This window comes from Gobio gobio, assembly GCF_949357685.1.
Source record: "Gobio gobio genome assembly, chromosome: 11".
NCBI classification, from domain to species: Eukaryota; Metazoa; Chordata; class Actinopteri; order Cypriniformes; family Gobionidae; genus Gobio; species Gobio gobio.
This window is the reverse complement of record NC_137104.1, coordinates 39,385,292-39,398,242: the sequence shown is the minus strand read 5'-3', so window position 1 is coordinate 39,398,242 and position 12,951 is coordinate 39,385,292. Positions and strand designations below refer to the sequence as shown.

The 12,951-nt window shown below is 40.9% G+C and overlaps 1 protein-coding gene across 1 annotated transcript in view; it reads right to left on the bottom strand.

The window, feature by feature from the left end:
• The window catches only part of LOC307133598 (craniofacial development protein 2-like), a 1,416,430-nt gene that overhangs the window by 548,340 nt on the left and 855,139 nt on the right, over positions 1–12,951 (bottom strand). The gene's annotated exons all lie outside the window — the stretch shown is intronic.

The following is a 12,951-nucleotide window of genomic DNA, read 5'->3' as shown; positions in this document are numbered from 1 at the left end:
CTGAAGTCGAGAACAGAACAGGATGGTGTGTGTGATGTTGGTGAGTGAGGTGATGCTAGTGTGTTTGTGTGGTTGGGGGTATTCATCATAACATACCTAGTGATTTGCCAAACCCTTGACTGTTATGGATGTTCAGAATACACCTGGTGGGTGCTTTCGATCAACACTTTTTTCTGTGTGGTGATGCAGTAATGACATGCACAGCGAGGACAGCTGATCTGTCCCCCACATGATGAGCTAAGACTCTAATAGGCACTTACTTAGAGTTCTGTTCTGTTATGTTCAGAGTCTTGTCACTCTTGCTCATTCTCAGAAACAGGAACCCAAATGGTAACAAACACCACAGCCAGACACACACAAAGCAAGTTACAAAGTGTTTTTGGAACAAAATAAGTTAACACAAAACATTTTTACAAATTAAAAAAATCCTCCAGAAATCTCATGCACTCTTACATCCAAAAAAAAATCATTTAAAAAGTATAATATATCCTGGTGACAGAAAACAATAAAAAAAGGTTTATTATAGAGATATAAGAAAAATAAAGCATTAGTTAATTATTAATAAAAAATACTATTATTGTTATTATTCCAAAATCAATCATTTAACTTATAATGTAAATATATTGGGAATATAATAAATGCACTAAACTTTTGATCTCTTTTATTGAAAATTTCCCACACCTATGTTGTGCATGTAATAAGTAGTATTATTAGTACTATGGACAATTATACCAGTAACTATATATACTGTAAAAAATGTACGTGATTTTAATGGTAAAAGACTGTAAAAATGCTACGGTTAAAAAAGAGTTTCCGTACTATATACAATGAATAACTGTAATAGATCTTACCTTACATTTAATTACATTTTAAAGTAAAATACCGTTAAATTTACAGTTTTTGGAAGTGAAAAAGAACGTCATTGTGTAATTTACAGCGGAAAAAACGTAAATTGACATTCCCAGAATTCCCTGCGTGACACGCCACATTTGATGTATTTTCATTGAAATAACTATGTTTCTTCTTATTTTTCAAGTGATTCTCATCACCACTGTATTTGGTGGTCGTCAATATATATCAAAAGTACATAACAGATATTAGTATTTTAATAGGTTGGTAATTTAAAATTATTTCAGTTAATGAAATATGTTTTTTACCGTAAATTTTTACAGTGTACATGTAATTGTTACAATATAAACCTTTAAATTATTGAACTGTAAAATAGACAGTAAACGAAGAGCTATCCCATAAAACCTAAAATGTTGCTGTGTCTGGCAAACACAGCTACCGTTTTTTTTTACGTTATTTTTTTTTTTTTTTTTTTACAGTTTATCTATGTAATTTTCCTGACAGTATTTTTCTGTTTTTACACAGACATTTGCTGGCATATATATATATATATATATATATATATATATATATATATATATATATATATATATATATATATATATATATATATATATATATATATATATATATATATATATATATATATATAAATGTTAAAAACATATATTAATTTATTCTGTAATATAAATAAAGTATGCAGTTTTCAATCACAAAACTTTTGGCTCTGAAAAGTTCCTAATAAAAATTACACTCATCTGAAAAATAATGCACAAGAATTACACATTTCAATTAATAGTAAAATTCCATTTAATATTATTCATATTATGAATTAAGAATTTTAAATGAGTAAAAAAAGGTAGAGCTTAATAAAACATTTTGTATAAATCTTAAACTTACATTTAAATATATACAATTTTTTTAAATATTATATATATATATATATATATATATATATTTTTTTTTTTTTTTTTTTATGTATGAATATGAATCACGTAAACAAAATGGTCCATTCTCTTGTTTCATTAAGATTTATACAGAATGCTTTATTAAGCTTCTTTTTTTTTTTTACTTCTTCATTCATAATATGAATAATATGTAATGATTGTTCAATTCAATTTGATGGAATTTTTCTAACTGAAATGTGTAAATCTTGAAAAAAAAGAGGCCTTTTTTTTAGTATATCATTATTACTATTACAATGATAACTTTAAATAATATAAAACACTTTGAGGCACTAAACATGCAGGCCATCCTCTAGTCACATATTACACAAGTTTGTGAATAAAAGAAAAGCTAGTGGTTCAACAATACATATGGATGAACTTTTCTATAGGGCACTAATGGCCTCGAATCACAGAAATATTCACATAACATGGCAACCATGTGTCATGTCTGATAGAACTGGAGAGGATTCAAGCCTAGAGGAATGGTTCGACCTTGCTTATCTCATATAACAGGAGGAATAAAAATACAAACTCTTCAGTACATTTTTTAATAAGCTATTGTCACATTTAAACCCTTTAGAGCAGTTAAAAGTGACCAACAAACACGGGTACTATCTAAGCACCAGGAGACATTTGCATATTTGGTGTGAATGAATGAATGAATGAATGAATGAATGAATGAATGAATGAATGAATGAATGAATGAATGAATGAATGAATGAATGAATGAATGAATGAATGAATGAATGAATGAATGAATGAATGAATGAAGGGATGGTTCTGATGTGGACTCACATTTGTTAGGCTATTGTGCAATAATACACGGGCACAAATATAAATCACCTAAATTGTGAAGGATAAAGTGTCAATTAATATCACAACTCTTGGTTGTAAATCAGTGCCGTGCAGTGCCAACGGACCTTCAGTCGAACAATGATTTGTTGTTTTGGTGCTAAAGGGAATGATACAACATAAAACCAATGATTTCCCCCAGCCATCAAAATGACTGACAGATGTTTCTCTCGAGACTAGAAGCGTTCAGTCCGCGCGCGTCTTCATTGAGCGCGCTCATTTGCCACAGAGACGCTCGTGAAACCACTTACAAATGTAACAATATTCACAAACAACTGAATTTAGAAACAGCATAAAACACGTTAGTTAAACATAAATTGTACAAAACTGATTCGAATGACAATCGACTGAAGCTTTCACACGTCAGACCACACAGCGTCCGTATCACATTCATTTCGGATATTCTATAAAAAAAATCTCAACGAATCTACTTCAAATGTACTAAGTCGTAAAAAATTGTAAATGCTTGATGTTTCTTCGCCTTACCTTTGCAGTTTAGACATGTAGCTACTATCCCTGTTGCTTTTTGGTCGTAATTCTTTGAGGCGGTTCTGGAGAGGCGGTGAATGAGGGGGCGTTATGAGACAGTTGTGCTCATATGAATAAACGATGGTGAAGCATGAATTATTAGCCGACAGGACTTGGTTAATATTGATCAAGAAACAAATCTCAGTTCTCTAGGAACATGTCTGCAGGATTACTGACTCGAACTAATAGAACAAAGGATATGGATTCTGTCAGAAGGTGAAGAATGGACTGATTGTGGCTGCTTTACCATATGTGTAACATTTTCTTCATATTTTCTTTATACAGTTCTTTTCTTAACATTTTCTGTCTGGATTTTTGAATTGCTTCGTTATTTGACACACTTTTTCATCAAGCCATTCATCTCTTAATCTATGGGAAGTCCAATCAGTTGCCAATGGCAACATTTTTGCCCTAGGAACCTTATTTAATATGGCTAATTTGATTATTTGTTTGGCCAGAATGTACCTTAGGGTAGATGTCATGTTTATTCCCTCCCAGTATTATTTTTATTTGGTAATATAAATATGGCATTTACCCTAAACCCATGTGTCAGGATACGATGGACTCAGAGATCGAGGTGATGTTAAATAACACAACTTTATTGAATGTTAGGATAGTAGGTGCAAGGGATTCGGGGGGAAAACCCGGAGCAACAAAACATAGGAATACAGGATCCACAGCGGGTGAGTATTTCTCTTCAGATCTGTGAATGTGAATTGTCTTTTCCAGACGAGAGGATTTAAGTGAACATAAGATGCTGGATCCACAACAGGTTGGTGCACACTCTTCAAATCATATATTCCGTGAATACAATCCCAGAATGATAACACTGGCCTTAATTCTTACAGGATAAGGTGAGGGTTCAGCGGGAGAAACCGAGGTTTCAATGAGCCTTGGATGAGTGCTGGTGGCTAGGACATCAGTGATCAACAGCAGCTCTTCTGAGGATTACAGGCAGAGTCAGAGGTTAGTGATACACAGGTGAGTATTTTCAGTGAACAGAGTAATCAAAGGTTTTCTCTAACAGACAGAGACAGAGGAAATATGGTCAGTTCCTGTTGGAGGCTTGACGCTAGACTACAGTGAGTGTGAGAGTTTTATGGAGCTGGTTGATGAGGTTACTGATTGTGAACAGGTGTGGGTGATTAGAATTCTGGGGAGATTGAACGTTGTGTGGATCGTGATGCAGAGTCTGCTGATTGGTTTCTGACATTACCCCCTCCTCTAGAGTCCGCACCAGCGGACCTTAGACCTCGACGTCTTGGAGGTCTGCCTCTAGGTCGTGGTGCCGGTTTGTCAGGATGCTGAGCATGGAATTCGAGGAGCAAAGTAGGATCGAGGATATCCTTTCGAGGTATCCAACATCTCTCTTCCGGTCCATATCCCTCCCAGTCGATCAAATACTCTAATTGACCATTTCGACGTCGAGAGTCCATCACTTCTTTAACCGTATAGATGGGATCCGGTTCTATAGGTGGAATAGGAGGATCGTCTCCGGGAGCCAGTTCTGTTGGGGAGCCAGGTACAGGTGGGTAATGAGGTTTGAGAAGGGAAACATGGAAGGTAGGGTGGATCCGATACTGAGTGGGGAGCTGAAGCTGATATGTGACCGGATTGATCTGCTTGACAATGGTGAACGGTCCGATGTATTTTGGGCTAAGTTTACGGCAGGGTTGCCGGAGTCGCATATCTTTGGTAGAAAGCCATACCAATTGTCCAGGTTGATAAACGGGAGTTTGGCGTCGATGAGCATCTGCAAAATGTTGTTGACGATTAACTGCTTGTTGTAGGTGCTGATGGGCTTGATTCCAGACATTTTCACTCTCCCTAAACCATTCATTGACTGCAGGTACTTCAGATGGTTCTCCAGACCATGGGAACAAAGGAGGTTGATAGCCCAGGACACATTGGAAAGGTGTGAGTTGAGTGGATGACTGTCTGAGAGAGTTTTGTGCGTACTCTGCCCAAATCAAGTATTGACTCCAGATGTGTTGATTGGAGTGGCAGAATGTACGCAAAAACCGGCTTACATCCTGGATCTTCCTTTCAGTTTGTCCATTCGTTTGTGGATGATAACCAGATGAGAGGCTTACCGTCACATTCATTAGGTTGAAGAATGCTCTCCAAACCCGAGAGATAAATTGGGGACCTCTATCGGACACAATGTCTTCTGGTATTCCAAAGTTTCGGAAGACGTGTTCCATTAATAACTGTGCCGTGACAAAGGCCGTTGGGAGACTCTTTAGTGGGATTAATTTGCAAGCCTTTGAGAACCGGTCGATGGCAACGAGGATACAGGTATTCCCGGCTGAGTTTGGGAGATCGGTGACAAAGTCAACCCCGATATGGGACCAGGGTCGTTTTGGAACAGGGAGTGGGACCAGTTTACCGGCTGGAAGTTTTCTTGGGACCTTGGACATGGCACATGGAATACATCCCTGGATAAAGGTTGTGATATCTTGCTGCATGTTTGGCCACCAATACCGGAGTTGGAGCGTGGAACATGTCTTGTGTACCCCTGGATGCCCTGTGCCAACTGATGAATGAGCCGAAAAAATTAAGGAATTGCGGAATTCTTGAGGCACATAGATCTTTCCTGGAGGGCATTCTGGAGGTCCAGGATGCTGTTGAGATAGCTCAAGTAACTGTTCATTGATGTCCCATCGGATGGGGTTGACGAATATCTGTTCTGGTAGAATGGTCTCTGGCTCTTCGATCGGAACTTCAGGGGCATGGATACGAGAAAGAGCATCTGCTCTGATATTCTTGGAGCCCGGACGATAAGCAATTCTAAAATGGAAGCGAGTGAAGAATAATGCCCATCTGGCTTGCCGTGGATTAAGTCGTTTTGCTTCTTTTAGGTACTGGAGGTTCTTATGGTCAGTGAAGACAATGAACGGGTGCTTAGCTCCCTCCAACCAGTGCCTCCACTCTTCTAAGGCAAGTTTCACTGCCAAAAGTTCGCGATTACCTATATCGTAATTGCTTTCAGCAATGGACAACTTCTTTGAAAAGAAGGCACAAGGTAAGGGCTTGGAGGAGCTCTCAGAGTATTGAGATAAGACAGCTCCTACACCTGAGGTAGAGGCATCGACTTCAACGATAAACACCTTTTCAGGATCTGGGTGCTTAAGTAGGGGAGCAGTGGTGAATGCAGTCTTGAGTGAGTGAAAGGTACGATCAGCCTCTGGGGTCCATAGAAGGGTCTTGGGTTTGCCTTTCAGCAAAGAGGTTAAAGGAGCTGTTAACATGCTGTACCCGTGAATAAATCTTCGGTAGAAATTAGCGAAGCCGAGAAATCTCTGGAGCTCTTTGATCGAAGTAGGAGTGGGCCAGGACATGATGGCGTCAGTCTTCCTATTATCCATTTCCACACCTCTTTCACTAATTTGGTAACCCAAGAATTCAACCTGAGATTGATGGAAAGTGCACTTTTCAGTCTTTAAAAACAGATTGAATTCACGAAGTCTTTGGAGTATTGAAGAGACATGATGTTGATGTTCTACTGGATTTTTGGAGAAAATTAAGATATCATCAATATACACCAACATGAAGTGCCCCAGGAAGTCTCGGAATACCTCATCCATGAAGCTCTGGAAGACCGAAGGAGCGTTTACAAGGCCATAAGGCATGACGAGGTATTCATAGTGTCCTGCAGGAGTTATGAATGCCGTCTTCCACTCATCCCCTTCTCGAATCCTAACTTGATTATAAGCACTTCGGAGATCCAGCTTGGTGAAAATGTTGGCTTCTCGGAGTTGCTCCAGAGCTGAAGGAATGAGTGGTAATGGATAACTGAACTTTGTGGTAATCTTATTTAAAGCTCTGTAATCAATACAGGGTCTTAGACCTCCATCCTTCTTGGATACGAAGAAAAAGCTAGCAGCTGCGGGAGAAGTGGAAGGACGAACGTAACCTTGTTGTAAGGCTTCGTCAATGTACGCTCGCATGGCTTCTTGCTCAGGAATTGACAGGGAATAGATACGACCCTTTGGAACAGATTCTCCGGGAATCAGATTAATTGCGCAATCCCAGGGTCGATGTGGAGGTAACTTGGAGGCCGCAACTGGATTGAAAACGTCGGAGAACGAGGAGTAACAATGGGGAAAAGTGACAGATACATTTTCTGTGGGACTTTCAATGGAAGTGGAACTCAGACTAATGATTTTTGGTGATTGGGAGTTGGTCTGAACAGAGTGATGTTCTTCTGAAAGGAGACACTGACAGCCCCATCTATTGATTTTGCCAGTCTGCCAGTTGATATCAGGTTGATGACGGATTAACCATGGACGTCCTAAAATAACCTCAATCTGACTGTTTTCCAGGATAAATGGTTCGAAACTTTCTTGGTGAGTGTCATCAGTGTACAAAGTGATAGGTGGTGTCTGAGTGGTAACGTACCCCTTGTTGATAAATTCGCCAGTTACAGCGTGGATGGAGTATGGTTTTGGAGTGTTGATCCTCTGGAGTTTGAGTCTCTTACAGAGCTTCCCTGATACGAAGTTCCCCGCTGACCCGGAATCAATGATGGCAGCTGTGGAGACTTGGAGATTGTGGGATTTCAGAATTACTGGGATAGTGAGAGGTGTTGAAACTGGAATTAGAGTTTGCACTGAACTCACCATCAGTCGAGGTGGACGAGTTGGACATTCTTTGAGAAAGTGACCTGCTGTCCCGCAGTATAGACATAACCTCAGTTCTCTTCTTCGGGTACGTTCAGCCAGGGAGATTCTATGAGCATCGACCTGCATCTTTTCGGGTGAACTCTCAGAAGTGGAGTCAGATGGAGGTCGATTGAAATGTGTATTGGATAATCGGGAATCTTGATAACAACTCTGTGATCTTTGATGAATGCGCAGGGTTTGTTGTATGAATTTTTCTAGCCCTAGATTATCATCATAAATGGCGAGTTGTAGGCGGAGAGCAGGATTTAAGCCTCGACGAAACACAGAGATAAGGGCTCTTTCATTCCAACCACTTGCAGAGGCTAGAGTCCGGAATTCGATGGAATATTCTGAAACAGATTTGTTACCCTGGCGGAGCTGCAATAATTTGTCACTAATGGAGGAATCACTGATGGGTTGTCCAAACACCTCCTTGAAATGATTGACAAAACTCTGCAATGATGTAGTAACTTCTGTTTGTTGCATCCACAGTGACTCTGCCCATCTTAATGCTGATCCAGATAGATGTTGAATTATAAACGAGATCTTTGATCGATCAGTGGGGTATGTCTGAGCTTGTATTTCAAGAGCTAGTGAACACTGCAAAAGGAATCCATTGCAGTCCTCCGCCAGGCCGGAGAATGGCGCTAGTCGGGAGGCGGAGTTAGCCAAGCACACCAGCGTGGGAGCAGTGTTTGCGGAAGTACCGGGAGCTGATGCTGCTGAAGCGGTAGCATTGCTTGCAGATTGAATGGGAATAGCGGCGGGAGTTGGTTGTGTTATATCCATACCATCGATTTGAAGTTTAGAGGGTCAAGCCTTCTGTCAGGATACGATGGACTCAGAGATCGAGGTGATGTTAAATAACACAACTTTATTGAATGTTAGGATAGTAGGTGCAAGGGATTCGGGGGGAAAACCCGGAGCAACAAAACATAGGAATACAGGATCCACAGCGGGTGAGTATTTCTCTTCAGATCTGTGAATGTGAATTGTCTTTTCCAGACGAGAGGATTTAAGTGAACATAAGATGCTGGATCCACAACAGGTTGGTGCACACTCTTCAAATCATATATTCCGTGAATACAATCCCAGAATGATAACACTGGCCTTAATTCTTACAGGATAAGGTGAGGGTTCAGCGGGAGAAACCGAGGTTTCAATGAGCCTTGGATGAGTGCTGGTGGCTAGGACATCAGTGATCAACAGCAGCTCTTCTGAGGATTACAGGCAGAGTCAGAGGTTAGTGATACACAGGTGAGTATTTTCAGTGAACAGAGTAATCAAAGGTTTTCTCTAACAGACAGAGACAGAGGAAATATGGTCAGTTCCTGTTGGAGGCTTGACGCTAGACTACAGTGAGTGTGAGAGTTTTATGGAGCTGGTTGATGAGGTTACTGATTGTGAACAGGTGTGGGTGATTAGAATTCTGGGGAGATTGAACGTTGTGTGGATCGTGATGCAGAGTCTGCTGATTGGTTTCTGACACCATGAAAGATCCATGGTGAAATCCATCTCTAAAATCAAATATATCAGCAATTAAAGGCATATATGCAAAATTGCTAAAATTACATATATTTTACACAATATTACCTTAAAATGCACTTATAAAATTGAAAAGAGAACATTAAATATCAGTTGACATGGTGACTGGTTTTGTAACTCACATAAAGGAGAGTTAACATTTCTGCCAATATTGGTTTCAGGACTCTGAATAATAATATGGACTCTCCATAAGAAAGGGGGGAAAGACATTAGATATATTTTTACAGTAAAATAATAATATAAAAATAAGTTTGTTTTAAGCAGTCAGCAATATGGTGCAAGATGCCTGATCTCATCCCTCACTTTCAAGTTTGGAGACACCCCATAAAACATAATTTTGTAAGCATTGCAATAATTAATCAGCCTTGACCAACCAAAATTTGAGAATTCATTTTGGAGAAATGGATCAGAAATGGAGCATATCATGAGTAAGGTGGAAATAAGCTGGATCTAACATATACACCGGTATCAGGCATAACATTCAAGTGAAGTGAATAACACTGATTATCTCAGGGTAATGGCGGCCAAGGCTCATTGATGCACGTGGGGAGCAAAGGCTGGCCCGTGTGGTCCGATCAAACAGATGAGCTACTGTAGCTCAAATTGCTCAAGAAGTTAATGCTGGTTCTGATAGAAAGGTGTCAGACTACATAGTGCATCGCAGTTTGTTGCGTATGGGGCTGCATAGCCGCAGACCAGTCAAGGTGCCCATGCTGACCCCTGGCCACCGCCGAAAGAGCCAACACGTGAGCATCAGAACTGGACCACAGAGCAATGGAAGAAGGTGGCCTGGTCTGATGAATCACATTTTCCTTTACATCACGTGGATGGCCGGGTGCGTGTGTGTCACTTACCTGGAGAACACATGGCACCAGGATGCACTATGGGAAGAAGGCAAGCCGGCGGAGGCAGTGTGATGCTTTGGGCAAAGTTCTGCTGGGAAACCTTTGGTCCTGCCACGTACCACCTACCTAAGTATTGTTGCAGACCATGTACACCTTCTCATGTAAACAGTTTTCCCTGGTGGCTGTGGTCTCTTTCAGCAGGATAAAGCAAATTGTCTGGGCAGTGTATATATATTTAATGAGTGTAATTTTGATCCATTGTAAAACTATAAGGACTCCAGCAGGTTGGTGTGACTATATAATCGTGTATGTGTGATGTATTTATTTTTGTGCCTTGGCAAATTATGCAGATATGCAGCTTTATGTGTTCATTTGCTCACATGTTCCTCAGTGTTTTTTCCTCTGTGCGCCCTGCCACAAAGCAAAAATGGTTCAGGAATGGTTTGAGGAGCAAAACAACAAGTTTGTGGTGTTGACTTGGCCTCCAAATTCCCCAGATCTCAATCCAATCGAGCATCTGTGGGATGTGCTGAACAAACAAGTCCGATCCATGGAGGCCCCACCTCGCAACTTACAGGATTTTAAGGATCTGCTGCTAACATCTTGGTGCCAGATACCACAGCACACCTTCAGAGGTCTAGTGGAGTCATGCCTCGACGGATCAGGGCTGTTTTGGCAGCAAAAGGGGGACCAACACAATATAGGAAGGTGATCATGATATTATGCCTGATCTAACCCTAATTGATGGAGTGACGCAGAAAGACGCATTATGGCCATATTCCAGGATGACAATGCAAGATTCATCAGATTGTGAAAGAATGGTTGGGAGAGAGCATGAATAATTATTTTCACACATGAATTGGCACCTCTGAATCCAGACCTTAAATTAATTGAAAGTCATTAGGATGTGCTGGAGTAGATCTTGACTAAAAATGGATGCACCTCTTGATGGAAATAAATGTTGTGATGTTATTTCCATCAAGAGGTGCATCTATTTTTGGTCAAGATCTTGTATTGATCTTGTCTAAAGAGACATTTGCCTATTTAAATTCAAACAGTTACTTTTTTTTTGTCTGGGCAGTGTATATATATTTAATTAGTGTAATTTTGATCCATTGTAAAACTATAAGGACTCCTGCAGGTTGGTGTGACTATATAATCGTGTATGTGTTATATATTTATTTTTGTGCCTTGGCAAATGATGCAGATATGCAGCTTTATGTGTTCATTTGCTCACATGTTCCTCAGTGTTTTTTCCTCTGAGAGAGAAAAAAAGAGAGAGAGACAGCCACTGTTCGCCCACACATCTTCAGGTAGAGAAGAAGCGCTGATAATCAGCACTCAGTTATGTAGTGCTTCAAACATCCCTGTGGTTTGAACACATTGAGAGATGCATGTATTAGAGACTGTGGTTCCTTGTTCATGTGGGTGTTTATTCTGTCACCAGGGTATTTATGCAATGAAAGTGATGCTGTTGCAGCAATAATGCGATCGTAGCTTTAAACAACAGGGAGCCTTTCCTTAGAAGCATGGTGCACTGAGCACTCTGGGTAAATTTCCCAAGGTCTTTCAAGGCCATTCTCTCAAAGTTAGACATGAGAAAGCAGGAATCAATAAAATTTCATACATGAAGTCGATACTGAATCTAAAGCACATGGGCCAAACATTAGTAAGTGCTCATTGCTGATGCACTGACCCATCAATTCACACACTCCTTCACCATTTACTAATTTCTCCACAACCAAGTCACCTGGTCACTCATTTGCCCCACAATTCCTGACCCACAGACATGCTTACGTTATCATCTGATTATTTGGATCTATAAACTATGGTTTTATTCAAAAGCTTAAAGGGTTAGTTCACCCAAAAATGAAAATTCTGTCATTAATTACTCACCCTCATGTCGTTCGACACCCGTAAGACCTCCGTTCATCTTCGGAACAGAAATTAAGATACTTTTGTTGAAAGCTGATGGCTAAGAAAGGCTTCAGATAGGCCTCCATTGGCATGCAGTACATTTACACTTACAAGACCCATAAAAGGCACTTAAAATGTTGTTACAATGTCCATCTCACCACAGTGGCTCTACAATAATTTTATGACGGGGTGAAGAAGCACACGACACGAGGTTGCAGGTGAGTTCCCCGAAGGGTGGGTTTTATTTAAGTGGCAGAGTGAAAGTAGGCCGTTTCGGCGTGAAGTCGCTGGGTGCTCGGTGCTCGGCGTCTCGTCCTTCGTTCTCCCAGTGGTGCGGTGCAGTGTGGATCCGTGCTCTTCTCCCGTGAGTGGGCTGGCGGTCACACGCTGCTGTCTGTGGGGAATAGCAGAAGTAAGGTTAGCCGAGTCTTCTGGAGACATCTCTCACCTCTCTGCTTGCCTCTGAGTCTTATATAGGGGATGGTTAATGACCCGCAGCTGTGACCGCCCAGCCCGTGCTGAGTGGGTGCAGGTGTGTCTGGTCTGTTTCCAGGGCGACGCTGATAGAGGCTCGGGACGTATGTCACCCCCCCCCCCCCCCTTAAGCGTCGACCTGTTCCGGCGGAGACGTGGGGAAGCTGGGGGTGGGTGGGGAGTGGACCCTGACAGACATGCGAAAGCTGCCCATATCCTGGAGAGGCCGTCGCCGTTGGCGTTGGCCGTCCCCGCTCGGTGTTGGACAATGAAGCTGAAGTCCTGGAGCGCGAGGAACCATCGAGTCACCCTGGCATTTGTGTCCTTCGC